This window comes from Lacerta agilis, chromosome 7, assembly GCF_009819535.1.
Source record: "Lacerta agilis isolate rLacAgi1 chromosome 7, rLacAgi1.pri, whole genome shotgun sequence".
NCBI classification, from domain to species: domain Eukaryota; kingdom Metazoa; phylum Chordata; class Lepidosauria; order Squamata; family Lacertidae; genus Lacerta; species Lacerta agilis.
Window position 1 is genome coordinate 21,391,588 of NC_046318.1, and position 14,474 is coordinate 21,406,061.

A 14,474-nucleotide genomic window follows, 5' to 3' on the forward strand; every position below is an offset into this window, starting at 1 on the left:
CTCCCGAAAGCACAGACTGGTTTAATCCCCACAGGGAAGACATTTCTATATGCACACTTCCTGCTGCCATTTCTAGCGATACGTGCCAACAAGGCAGACACTGAAGAGACGGATGCTCTGCTAATCTCCATTAATGATAGCTTAGGGATCATGAAGCAATTAGCTTTCATTAACTTTCAGGGTTACTCGGAGTAACCCGAAGTGACAATCTCATATGAGGAATATACTGGCAATGGATAACTTTTCCAGACGTAGAACACCCAGTGCTACGGAATCAGCTAAGCTAAGAATTGCAGTGGGCTTTCTGCACAGCCAGGGATGTTGCATTTTTCCAGAGTGCACATCTGGCTTCTTATTTCTTCTTCTTCTTCTTCTTCTTCTTCTTCTTCTTCTTCTTCTTCTTCTTCTTCTTCTTCTTCTCCTCCTCCTCCTCCTCCTCCTCCTCCTCCTCCTCCCACAATTACATGCCATTTATTCAAACTTAAGACCTCCAAGTGCTTTACAAAAGGCACTCTAAAACTTTCGTTAAAATGCTAATAAAAGTAGGCGTTAAAAGCAAGTTACACACATGCGCACATAAAAACTTAATATAAAACTAGCAAATTTTAAAACAAGTATATTAACTAAAGCCACATGTTAAAATTGTATGCTAAAATCACATGCCTGGGAGAATGTGATTTTTGCTTTGATTTTAGCTTAGCAGGAGCTGAAAACAATACTGCATAATATTAACGGGAACTTTGGGGCGTGGCGCACCAGTGTGGGCATACCGACAATTTGCCCTTATCCTCCCCCTCCCCTTCAAGGGGCTAATGGAAAAAAAAGTGTGATGCTTGGGAGACAACTGCCACCTTTTCATCTGCAATAGTCAAGCAAACACACACACACTCTTGGAAAAACAGTGTGGTGGAGGAGAAGCTATGACAAGGTGGGTTGGCGGCCGATCTTTCTTCCAACAACCCTAATGAAATGAAGCGAATCAGCAGCTGCATACATGGGCAGTCATATTATGTAACCATTAGGTCAAGCCTTCTAATTCATTTTATTGTCTTTCATCTTGTCTACATTGTGAATAAGATGGCAATTCTGTCTGGGTAAACCACCTACAAAGCTGGGAAGAAGGTTGCTGTTGCTTATGTTCCTTGGAGACAAAATGGATCCCTGTCCTGCGGTCAGGGTGCTGCCAGATTTTCTTTGGTCCTTTAATTCCCCTCCTGGCCATCAGAGGTTCAGGGGGAAGCAATTAAGAGGGAAAGAAGGTTGATGTTGTGCAAAGTGTGGGGTTGCGACCTCTTACTATGCAAAAAAGAAATATGTTGCAGGAAGATCAAAGCAGACAGACTTTAAAAAAAAATTATTATTATACAGATTTACAAACACATGCACGTTAAACATTTACACTTACACATTTAACATTTACACTTACACATAAATCACACTTACATATAAAATACACACACACAATAACACTTACACAATTACAGTACATTATACCAATACACACATATATATACCAAATTGCTTCTATATCTTCCAAATTCATTCTAGACAAAATATATTTTTATTACATAAATTATTATTTTTTAAAAATATATAAACTTATTTTTTCTAGCCTTCTGTTTACCACGGTGCGGCTAAATTGTTAAGTGATTTCATTCTTTGACTTCCTTATCCATCTCTTCATTAAATTACATTACACATGAGGATTATTCACCATAAATAAATTTATGATGCCGACCTCATTTACTTTTTATCTTGTATTTCATGATGATTTAATTTCGTATGTCTTTTTACTACTATGTCAGACAGACTTGTGCTCCTTGCGAATCTGCAAAAATGCCATCCAGTTGCACACATGTAATTTTCTGGATGCAACTGCATTTTGACGTTTGAGATTCAAATATTTATAAGGTAGGGCTCAAAGTCTAGCTGTGCATTGACTGCATTTATTTGTATTCTCCTGCTAGTATTACAAAGTTGTGTTTTTTTTGCCTTTTGTACAGTCAAGGGCATTGGATAACTTTTTAAAACAAGCTTTGTTTAAAAAAAAAAGGTGTATGGACCAAATGGAAGGTCAAACTTGAGTGTAGTTGCTAAGAAATTAATGTAGGAGCATAAGGAAAGCTTGCTGGATCAGGCCACTGGCCCATCTAGTCCAGCATCCTGTTCTCACAGTGGGCAACCAGATACTTGTGGGAAACCTGCAAGCAGGATCCGAGCCCAAGAGCACTCTCTCCTCTTGTGGATTCCAGCAGGTGGCGTGCAGAAGCAGGATTGCCTGCAACTGTGAAGGCAGAGAGTAGATAGATAGATAGATAGATGTTTATTCGGCATTTGCACCCATCATACAATACAAAACAGAACAAACAAACGAGAATCAAATAAAACAACGGCACCGTACAAGCCGCAAATAAGATAACACAACTCGCAAGGACCAATATTAACATTTCCGTAAAAAACATATCTCAGAGAAATTTTAAAGTTAACATTTAGGCATCAGACTAAAATCAGTGTCTAATTTCGTTTTGGAAAACATATTTATAATTGTCAAAAATCGGCTAACATCCCATTTCGTCTCTTATACGAAATGACGGCTGTTAGGAATCTAGCAACCTGTAGAGTTATGTAAGGGTCCACATCTTGCAGAACCCAAGCAAGATGTAGGTCAACTGGCTTATCAGCAATGGACTGAATTATCGGATTTAATATACTGGCACAGATTGAACTGTACATAGGGCAATTGAACATTACATGCTGTAGAGATTCAGTTGATTTATTTTCACAGACACACACGGGAGAGCAGAGAGAAGCCATCATGACAAGTAGCCAGCAATAGTCCTCTCCTCCATGTCAAATCCTGGTTGGTGGGCATCACTGCCTCTCATGGCAGAGAGTTCCACTGCTAAACTATGTGCTGTGTGAAGAAGTGTCTTCTTTTATCTGTCCCGAATCTTCCAACATTCCCATATGAAATTTTGCATGTATTGAAAATTCCCTGCTGGCAGGGACTGGAATGAAGAGGCAGAGGAATGGCGGGGGTCTCCCCCCCTCCTTCTCCTGGAGCTGACGGGGAGAGAGAGAGAGACAGACAGCACTGAATTGCAGCCAAGCTCTGAGGCAGATAAGGAGACAGAGATTGGCGAGCAGCCAAGCTATGCAGAGATAGGGCAGAACACTTCATTAGACAGCGCAGAGGACCCTCTGGCCCCTAGAATGCGACTATTGTTAAGGGTACGAGAGTAACGTACGCAGTGGCGTTTGTCAAGGGGGGGGGGCTTCTGTAGGGGCCGATGCTGTTGAGGGGAGGAGCAGAAGGAGGAGCCAGAGTGAGCAACTCCATCATGGAGGCAAGACTGGAATTCTTTGTCTGTTACCGCAGTGACTGAATAAATAATAATTAAAAAGCCTTCTTGTTTCTCCCGGCTCCTCGAAACCATCAGGAGGGGAGGGAGAGATTCTTCAACCCTGACACCTGCACTTACCTGTATACAAAAGGTACCCACTCATGGCATGTTCTGTTTCTTTGGGTGCCATTTATCAGCTCTATTTATCCAGAAGCCAGCACTCTTCCGGGTGACTTTGCTACACTGGCCCCCATCCTGGTCCAACCTGCCCAATGGAGTAGCAGTGAGAGTCAGTCCCCATGGCATTAATCCAGCTCCAGGCATTTACAAATGGGATGGGGGGGGGGAATCATTGCTAGTACATGAAACTGTTCAGCTTGGGTCTAAAAGCTCTGTTCAAAGCAACCTTTGACCCACTGCTGCTCTGCAGCGCCACATCAGATGAGGAAATCAACTTCTCGCCTTGCATATTCTGGACTGCCCAGTGAGTGAGACACAGGAAGTGAGAGGAGTCAATGGCACACATAAGAAATACGGTTTAAGAATTTTATGCCTATTGCACATGAATATGCAAAATGCATATGCCAAGGTCTATGAATACATAGCATGCATTGTTTCCATGTATGTATGCACATGAAGCAGGAAAAATGGTTTCAGCTCCACCCTCTCTCAGACTTTCTGCTCCCATTTCTAACTGATGGGTTTTGAAATAAACGAGTCGTTCGTTTTCTCTGGACATAGTGTCAAGTGTCTGGAACCCACGGGCAGCTGCAGAGATCCTGGCACAAAGCATGACCTACCAGCATTAACATCAGCACCATGCTTTGATCCAGCCAGCCCTGCCACTGCCATTCTTGAGTTTGGGATTACCTAGTGCCAGAGGTGATCATTTAAAATTAGGGTAGCCATGTAGGTTGTCAAAGGGTTGGTTGCCAGAGGACAGCCCTCTGTTTGAGATCTGTCCAGTCTAGTTGAAAGATAAAGGGTAAAGGGGCCCCTGAACATTAGGTCCAGTCGTGTCCGACTCTGGGGTTGCGGCACTCATCTCACTCTATAGGCCAAGGGAGCCGGCGTTTGTCCACGGACAGCTTCCGGGTCATGTGGCCAGCATGACAAAGCTGCTTCTGGTGAACCAGAGCAGTGCATGGAAACGCCGTTTACCTTCCCGCCGGAGCGGTCCCTATTTATCTATTTGCACTTTGATGTGCTTTCGAACTGCTAGGTGGGCAGGAGCTGGGACCAAGCAACAGGAGCTCACCCCGTCACAGGGTTTCGAACCACCGACCTTCTGATCGGCAAGCCCTAGGCTCTGTGGTTTAACCCACAGTGCCACCTGGGTCCCTCAGTTGAAAGATAAGGTAGGATAAAAAGTGGGACTGTGCAACAGATTTGGCCAACTCCTGAAATGGTTTGGGTCAGTTCGTGGGAGATTCAAGCTTGGGGTGAATTCAGGGAAGGTACCCCTGTATTTCGATGTTGCCCATCTGGTGATGTCTATGTGTAGAGTCGTCTCTTGTGTTGTTGGAAAAGAGTGTTTGTGATGACCATGGCCACCTCATGAGAAGAGAAGACTCCCTGGAAAAGACCCTGATGTTGGCAAAGATGGAGGGCACAAGGAGAAGGGGACGACAGAGGATGAGATGGTTGGACAGTGTTCTCGAAGCGACTGGCATGAGTTTGGCCAAACTGCGGGAGGCAGTGGAGGTTAGGCGTGCCTGGCGTGCTCTGGTCCATGGGGTCACGAAGAGTCGGACACAACTGAACAACTGAACAACAACACCCCTGTATTTCCCTGTTGGACCACACAGATCTGCCCAGACCCAAGGAATTCAGGGGTCAGAGTGTTAGGTGCAAAGGGTGCAAGGATCCGTTTTGCCAACAAGATCCCTAAAGGCAAGGTGAAGCAGACCCCAGCAAGACTGAATCCTCCTGCTGTCAGTTGGGATGCGTGTGAAGATGACCCAGTGTCTCCTTCCACTGCCCCCTGCTGACTATATCTATAATTAGGATTTCAAAAACAAAATTGAACTCCACAAACTCATTCCAGGCTGGATCTGGGTTGGGTGTTAGCCAGTTCAGCCTGGATCAAACCATGTGGTGGTCTGTGTGCCGCCCTAATAAAAAGGGAGACCAGGAACTTTGAAATTGCCCACCAACATTTAGCAGCACCTGGTCAGCAGATTGGTCAAGCACAGAAGTCACCTGATGTCTTCCCCACCATGGTGAGATGCAGTGCGTTACAATTTCAATTATAGCAATGGTCTCCTAATTTCATACCTGTACATATAAATTACTACATGCAAACATTATGCAGATTGGTGTACTTTTTCGACCTCTTTTCGTGGCGATACAAACCCTCTCCCCATCCCTCCACTGCCTGGGAGCAAAGTTATGTTGGGACATTGTGGGCAATTAAAATGGCGGTGTCGTGGTCATAGCTATCCATGGCAAATCAGAGCACTGCTGCTATCTTCTCCTGCTGGTAACCCCCTGGGGAGCATTGTTGTTGGAAGCAACACACTAGAAGGCAGTTTGCCAGGGACAGCTCTCAGACGTGGGTCTGCCCCTGATTCTTCCTTCCCCATCTTCTTCTTACGATCATTTTGAGTTTGAAGGAGGTAAGGAACTGAGAGAACACAGCAGTACGCTTTGGTTATCCCTCTTCTGCTGTGCATTCCAGAACACCGATTCTGAATCTCCATCTCCATGCTGAAATTGCTAAGTAGCTGACGCCTGGTGATTGCGCCACAAAAAGGATCAGGCTCTTTGGGTTGAGGTGAAATGCAAATGGAAGAGATGAAGAGCAACTGACGAGCGCTCCTTAGACTTTGATCCCATGACTAAGCAGAGCTGCAGTGGTTTGATCCAATGCAACTACAGAGGCTTGTTTCCCAAACTTGACACCAGGCCATGTTCTTTGTTAGAATGAGGCAGCATGCCTCAGGTGATTTATGGTTTCGGGGTACCGTCAAGGAACAGCAAATTGGCAACGATGTAGTTTATTATTATGTTTTTATGAGCCAGTGTTGCCATTTGGATTTTCTGCCTCAGGCAACTTGTGCCATTTCTGACTGAACAAGGTGGGGCGGGTTCATCTGGTTAAGCTACTGGTGAGTTGTAATTCTGTTATAAAATGCTGCTACTCGCCACAATTGCTATGTTCCAACTCCTCTGTTGGTGGCAGTATGCCTCTGGATGCCAGCTGCTGGAAACTGGAGCTGTTGCGCTCATGCCCTGTTTGTGGACGTCCCATAGGCATCATGTTGGCCAGTGCAATGACAGGTTGCTGGACTTAGATGGGCTTTTGGCCTGATCTAGCCTGCTTTTCTTAAGTTGTGCACATATATAGTTGTCTTTGAGATGCCTTAAATAGGATAACCCAGACCTTCCCTTTGTAACATCCTGCCTTTCTCCATCCAATGTTGTGTCATGCCGTAGCATTTTTTTTGACACCATTATTTCACCTGTGATGATTCCTATTTCACATCTGTGATGGCTCATCCTAAATGGCCATATACCTACTTATTTTAAACTATTGTTGTTGTTTATTAAATTTCTAGACCACCTTTCACCTGAAGATCACAGGGTGGCTTACAATATAAAAACCGCAAAAAAATACAGACCAAGTTTCCATGTTATACAATTTTGCTGTTGCTCTTTCGGGAGGAAATACCATGAAGCTCAATAAGAAATATTCAGCACTGGAACTGAAGTCTTAGAAAACCATACCTGCAACTTATAAGCTCATAGCTTTCAAAGTGGACATTGCCTACATGTGACTTTAAAGTTGTGAATGGGTAAGAAGCCTCTGCTGGTTTTGCATTGGGAATTTCACACAACAGCAAATACTTGCCACCTTTAAGGAATCCTACTACCTCTTTGACATCTGATGGGAGGGCTTTCCACAGGGCGGGTGCCACTACCGAAAAGGCCCTCTGCCTGGTTCCCTGTAACCTCACTTCTAGTAGTGAGGGAACCGCCAGAAGGCCCTCGGAGCTGGATCTCAGTGTCTGAGCTGAACTATGGGAGTGCAGACACTCCTTCAGGTATACAGTGAATACACATAAAAACAAAAACACTAGGGGATTAAAGTTAAAACTTTGTATAGGGAGATATTATCTTGGCAAACAAGTAGCTCCAGCTTCACATTTGCTGTGATGACAAGGAATTCATGTGGGGAAGAAATCTAGGGGGCGGAGGTGCTTAATTTTCCTTGTACCTAGAGATGGGGGATAAATCCAGTTCAAATGTGACATTCAGTTCATATTTAAAGGATAGCAACCTAAACTGCATTTTCTGAAACATTATGTGCACCAAAACAGAGTCATCCTTCTGAAACTGCACTTCTCCTAATTCTATAGTGCCAAGTATGCATAAAAATGCATTATGTTAGAGAGAATGGTTTTTGCAAAAATGTATATATTGGGCAAAATGCATATGTGTATACAGTAGTAGGAGAAATTTGCACTAAAATGCCAATGAATTTCTATGAGGACCAAATGTTTCTGCAAAGTGATGTGGAAATGTGGAGAACTGGAAACTGGGAAAAGGAGACGCAGAGAGAAACAAAAGATGCCAGGATTATCTACGCACAAAAATGGAAGGAAGAAGTTCCCGCCAAAGAAGAATGGATAAGTAAGATGATGGACTATGCAGAAATGGCAGTTAAAAAGCCAAAATAAGAGAATCTAATGATGGCTGCTTTGTGGAAGAATGGGAACCCTTTTCAGACTATCTAAGGAAATATTATCATCATTTGATGAACTCGCGAGCAGGATTTGAAATATGAGCAACACCAGGAATTAGAGAATACAATTGCTGTGTTGGTATAAGAAATAGAAGGTATTGCGCAGCAGATGGGGGGAAATTAAAACGCCGTGGAAAATGGGGCAGGAAGTTGAGAAAATATAAATTTATTATGTTACAGGTAGGTAGCCGTGTTGGTCTGTCATGGTCAAAACAAAACAAAACATAAAATTCCTTCCAGTAGCACCTTAGAGACCAACTAAGTTTGTTCTTGGTATGAGCTTTCGTGTTCACACAAAAGCTCATACCAAGAACAAACTTAGTTGGTCTCTAAGGTGCTACTGGAAGGAATTTTAAATTTATTATGTATTGAAATATATATGTTAAGCTTTTGAAAATTAACTTATTTTTTTTTACAAAAAAAGAGAAACAAAAAATGGACAGATCTCTGCTTGTACATACCAGTTCTCTTCTGCTAGGGCTCCTTTCTGTTTTTGGGACATTGATAGGGGAGGGGATCTTCTTAAATATCATCTGGTGAAAATTTGCAGGAGAAAACTGACCTTCCACCAGACGGCAAGTGTCCTGGATAACTCCCAAATTAATGCCACAAGGGAAAGATGGGTTTGCAAATCCCATGTTTTCCTTGTAACGTTTCCTTGTGATATAATGGTTAACCTTAATAATAGCCTATTAATTACTCAGGTAGAACACCCATGCCTGAAGGCTTCTAATGTTGATTGCTGTGATGCTTCACTTTGAACCATGACTCTTACAAATGAGTCAGTCACCTGGTCTTTGTATTCTTTTAGCAAGTGGGCACCCCTTCATGGATCACTGCCTTGTCGCGGCGAAGGGGCTTGAATTACTCAGGGAAGCTATGGGCAGGTCAAGATGGACAGGTCATAGTGGAGAGTTTGGACCAAACGTGATCCACCTGGAGGAGGAACTGGCAACCCACTCCAGTATCCCTGCCAAGAAAACTCCATGGACAAAGACAACAGGCATATAAAAGATATGACGCTGGAAGATGAGCCCCTCAGGTCGGAAGGCGTCCAACTTGCTACTGGGGAAGAGCGGAGGACAAGTACAAGTAGATCCAGAGCTGATGAAGCGGCTGGGCCAAAGCCGAAAGGACGCTCAGCTACGGATATGCCTGGAAGCGAAAGGAAAGTCCAATGCTGTAAAGAAAAGTATTGCATAGGAACCTGGAATGTAAGAACCATGAACCTTGGTAAGCTGGATGTGGTAAAAAATGAGATGGCAAGAATAAACATTGACATCCTAGGCATCAGTGAACTAAAATGGACAGGAATGGGTGAATTCAGTTCGGATGACTATCATATCTACTACTGTGGGCAGGAATCCCGTAAAAGAAATGGAGTGGCCCTCATAGTCAACAAAAGAGTGGCGAAAGCTGTACTGGGATGCAATTTCAAAAATGATAGAATGATCTCGATACGAATCCAAGGCAGACCTTTTAACATCACAGTAATCCAAATTTATGCACCAACTACCAGTGCTGAAGAAACTGAAATTGATCAATTCTATGAAGACTTACAACACCTTATAGAAATGACACCAAAGAAGGATGTTCTCCTCATTATAGGGGATTGGAATGCTAAAGTAGGGAGTCAAGAGATAAAAGGAACAACTGGCAAGTTTGGCCTTGGAGATCAAAATGAAGCAGGGCAAAGGCTAATAGAGTTCTGTCAAGAGAACAAGCTGGTCATCACAAACACTCTTTTCCAACAACACAAGAGACGACTCTACACATGGACATCACCAGATGGGCAACATCGAAATCAGATTGATTATATTCTCTGCAGCCAAAGATGGAGAAGCTCTATACACTCAGCGAAAACAAGACCTGGAGCTGACTGTGGCTCAGATCATCAGCTTCTTATAGCAAAATTCCAGCTTAAACTGAAGAAAGTAGGAAAAAGCACTGGGCCAGTAAGATATAATCTAAATCAAATTCCTTATGAATACACAGTTGAAGTGAAGAACAGGTTTAAGGATTTAGATTTGGTGGATAGAGTGCCTGAAGAACTGTGGATGGAGGCTCGTAACATTATACAGGAGACAGCAATGAAAACCATCCCAATGAAAAAGAAATGCAAGAAAGCAAAGTGGCTGTCCAATGAGGCCTTACAAATAGCGGAGGAGAGAAGGCAAGCAAAATGCGAGGGAGACCGTGAAAGATACAGGAAATTGAATGCAGATTTCCAAAGAATAGCAAGGAGAGACAAGAGGGCCTTTCTAAACGAGCAATGCAAAGAAATAGAGGAAAATAACAGAATGGGAAAAACCAGAGATTTGTTCAAGAAAATTGGAGATATGAAAGGAACATTTCGTACAAAGATTACCACAATTAAGGACAAAAGTGGAAAGGACCTAACAGAAGCAGAAGATATCAAGAAGAGGTGGCAAGAATACACAGAGGAATTATACCAGAAAGATATGGAGGTGTCATACACCCCAGGTAATGTGGTTGCTGACCTTGAGCCAGACATCCTGGAGAGTGAAGTCAAATGGGCCTTAGAAAGCCTGGCTAACAACAAGGCCAGTGGAAGTGATGATATTCCAGCTGAACTATTAAAAATTTTAAAAGATGATGCTGTTAAGGTGCTACACTCAATATGCCAGCAAATTTGGAAAACTCAGCAGTGGCCAGAGGATTGGAGAAGATCAGTCTACATCCCAATCCCAAAGAAGGGCAGTGCCAAAGAATGCTCCAACTACCGCACAATTGCACTCATTTCACACGCTAGCAAGGTTATGCTTAAAATTCTACAAGGCAGGCTTAAGCAGTATGTGGACCGAGAACTCCCAGAAGTGCAAGCTGGATTTCGAAGGGGCAGAGGAACCAGAGACCAAATTGCAAACATGCGATGGATTATGGAGAAAGCTAGAGAGTTCCAGAAAAACATCTACTTCTGCTTCATTGACTACGCAAAAGCATTTGACTGTGTCGACCACAGCAAACTATGGCAAGTTCTTAAAGAAATGGGAGTGCCGGATCACCTCATTTGTCTCCTGAGAAATCTCTATGTGGGACAAGAAGCTACAGTTAGAACTGGATATGGAACAACTGATTGGTTCAAAATTGGGAAAGGAGTACGACAAGGCTGTATATTGTCTCCCTGCTTATTTAACTTATATGCAGAATTCATCATGCGAAAGGCTGGACTGGATGAATCCCAAACCGGAATTAAGATTGCCGGAAAAAATATCAACAACCTCAGATATGCTGATGATACTACCTTGATGGCAGAAAGTGAGGAGGAATTAAAGAACCTTTTAATGAGGGTGAAAGAGGAGAGCGCAAAATATGGTCTGAAGATCAACATCAAAAAACTAAGATCATGGCCACTGGTCCCATCACCTCCTGGCAAATAGAAGGGGAAGAAATGGAGGCAGTGAGAGATTTCACATTTTTGGGTTCCATGATCACTGCAGATGGTGACAGCAGTCACGAAATTAGAAGACGCCTGCTTCTTGGGAGAAAAGCAATGACAAACCTAGACAGCATCTTAAAAAGCAGAGACATCACCTTGCCGACAAAGGTCCGTATAGTTAAAGCTATGGTTTTCCCAGTAGTAATGTACGGAAGTGAGAGCTGGACCATCAAGAAGGCTGATCGCCGAAGAATTGATGCTTTTGAATTATGGTGCTGGAGGAGACTCTTGAGAGTCCCATGGACTGCAAGAAGATCAAACCTATCCATTCTCAAAGAAATCAGCCCTGAGTGCTCACTAGAAGGACAGATCCTGAAGTTGAGGCTCCAGTACTTTGGCCACCTCATGAGAAGAGAAGACTCCCTGGAAAAGACCCTGATGTTGGGAAAGATGGAGGGCACAAGGAGAAGGGGACGACAGAGGATGAGATGGTTGGACAGTGTTCTTGAAGCTACTAACATGAGTTTGGCCAAACTGCGGGAGGCAGTGAAGGATAGGCGTGCCTGGCGTGCTCTGGTCCATGGGGTCACGAAGAGTCGGACACGACTGAACGACTGAACAACAACAACAACAAGCAAGTGGGCAAACGAGGGAGATTATTTATGTATGCTACTATTGCAGCTCGTGTTTTGTTAGCCCCAAAATGGAAAACGAGCGAGGTCCCAACTAAAGAAGAATGGCAACTTAAGCTGTCAGAATATGCGCAGCTTGCACATTTAGCATATAGAATTAGAGAACAAGAAGAACGTATGTTTAGAGAAGATTGGAAAATGTTTATTGAATATATGGGGGAAATTGTGTACACCTGAAAACGTTGGCAGCATTAAGATAAATTCAACAGTCTAAATAAGGTTTGATGGATGCATTAATGGAATATTGAATGGTTTAGTTTTTGTATAATAATAATAATAATAATAATAATAATAATAATAATAATAATAATAATAATTTATTATCTCTGGGCAGCTTCCAACAGAATATTAAAATACAATAATCTATTAAACATTTAAAGCTTCTCTAAACAATAAATATGCAGGAATCTCTGATGTGCAAAACGAACCATGGAAAGAGAAGAAGGGAAGCAATTGATATCTTAAGGATGTAAAATGAGTAGGCTATTTTAAATTGTAAAACAGAAATTAAAAATTATATTTAATAGGGAGTTAAGCAAAACAAAACAAAACTTATGTTTCCTGATAATCCCCCCTGAAGTGGAAACAGGGATTGGAGCACCATAATGTCATTCTATGGGACCCAAAGCCCATGCCGCCTCTTCCCATTTCATACTAGATTCCCTCCCTGTGCCCTGGCTGATCTTATAATGAAGAGGGTGCTTTGCAAAATGGAATAGGCCGCTTCTTTGTAAATGTGTTTAGGTTCAGGGTGTTTAGGATTAGAGTGTACCATTCTGTTGTTTGTAGGATATTCCAAGTGAAGGTTTTCCTTGATTACAGAAAAATCCTGAGTTTGAGGCCACCACTTTTGGCTTCATTAGGCAAATTATATTTAGTCATCGGTTCCTCACAAATGCAAATCAAAATAAAGTAGGTGTGGAAAAGGCCTATATATAGATATATTCTCCAGTGAGCAACAACCAACTCTCTGTCAAGCAGCTCTTAAATGCACCCTGGAAGACCAGGTAAAGAAATGTCTTATTTTTCAAAGCTGAACTCACCCTTGCTTTTGTTGATGGAAATTTGTATAATTTAGTTTCCATTGTAGGCTTGTTATTAGATCTGCCAGTTTAGCCAATCTAAGCAACCTTTGTGGAGTTAGTGTGATTTTACTTACTGGACAGTTTTGTTTATACATTTGCACCCCGCCTTTCCATAACAAAACCCCCTCAAAGCAACTTATTCAACTGAAAACATCTCAGATGCTAACACTAACAATAAAACAAATCAAGAATTAGCAAGAAACTAAACGAGCGCACAAAGAGTACAGACATACAGATGCGATGATCTCAGCCAAAAAGTCCCTAGTTGTCATTAAAAGTTTGAGAAAAGCTAATTGAGTTAATCATAGAATCATAGAGTTGGAAGGTACCCCAAGGGTCATTTAGTCCAAATCCCTGCAATGCAGGAATCTCAGCTAAAGCATCCATGACAGATGGCCATCCAATGTCTGCTTTAAAACCTCCAAGGAAGGGGACTCAACAACCTCCTGAGGGAGACTGTTCCACTATCAAACAGCTTTTATTGTCAGAAAGTTTTTCCATATGTTTATTCAGAATCTCCTTCCTTGTAACTTGAAGCCATTGGTTTGGGTCCTACCCTCCAGAGCAGGAAAAAACAAGCTTGCTCCATCTTCCATGTGACAGCTCTTGAGATATTTGAAGATGGCTATCATATTTAGCGCCTAAATTAATCTAGCATCTAAACATCTAATCAATAACAATGATGGTGCCAGGAAAATAACAAGTTGATCACACTTTAGAACCCACTGAAATCAACGGAACAAGTTAGATATGACATAGAATGCAGCCCTAACCATGTGTACTCAAAAGTCAGTCCTACTGAATTTAATGGGACTTACTAATTTAATGGGATGCGGGTGGCCCTGTGGGTTAAACCACTGAGCCTAGGGCTTGCTGATCAGAAGGTCGGCGGTTTGAATCCCCACCACGGGGTGAGCTCCCGTTGCTTGGTCCCAGCTCCTGCCCACCTAGCAGTTCGAAAGCACGTCAAAGTGCAAGTGGATAAATAGGTACCGCTCCAGCGGAAAGATAAACGGTGTTTCCGTGCACTGCTCTGGTTCGCCAGAAGCGGCTTAGTCATGCTGGCCACATGACCCGGAAGCTGTACGCCGGCTCCCTCGGCCAGTAACGTGAGATGAGCGCCGCAACCCCAGAGTTGGACACGACTGGACCTAATGGTCAGGGGTCCCTTAACCTTTACCTAACTAACAGGTAAGTGGGGTCAGG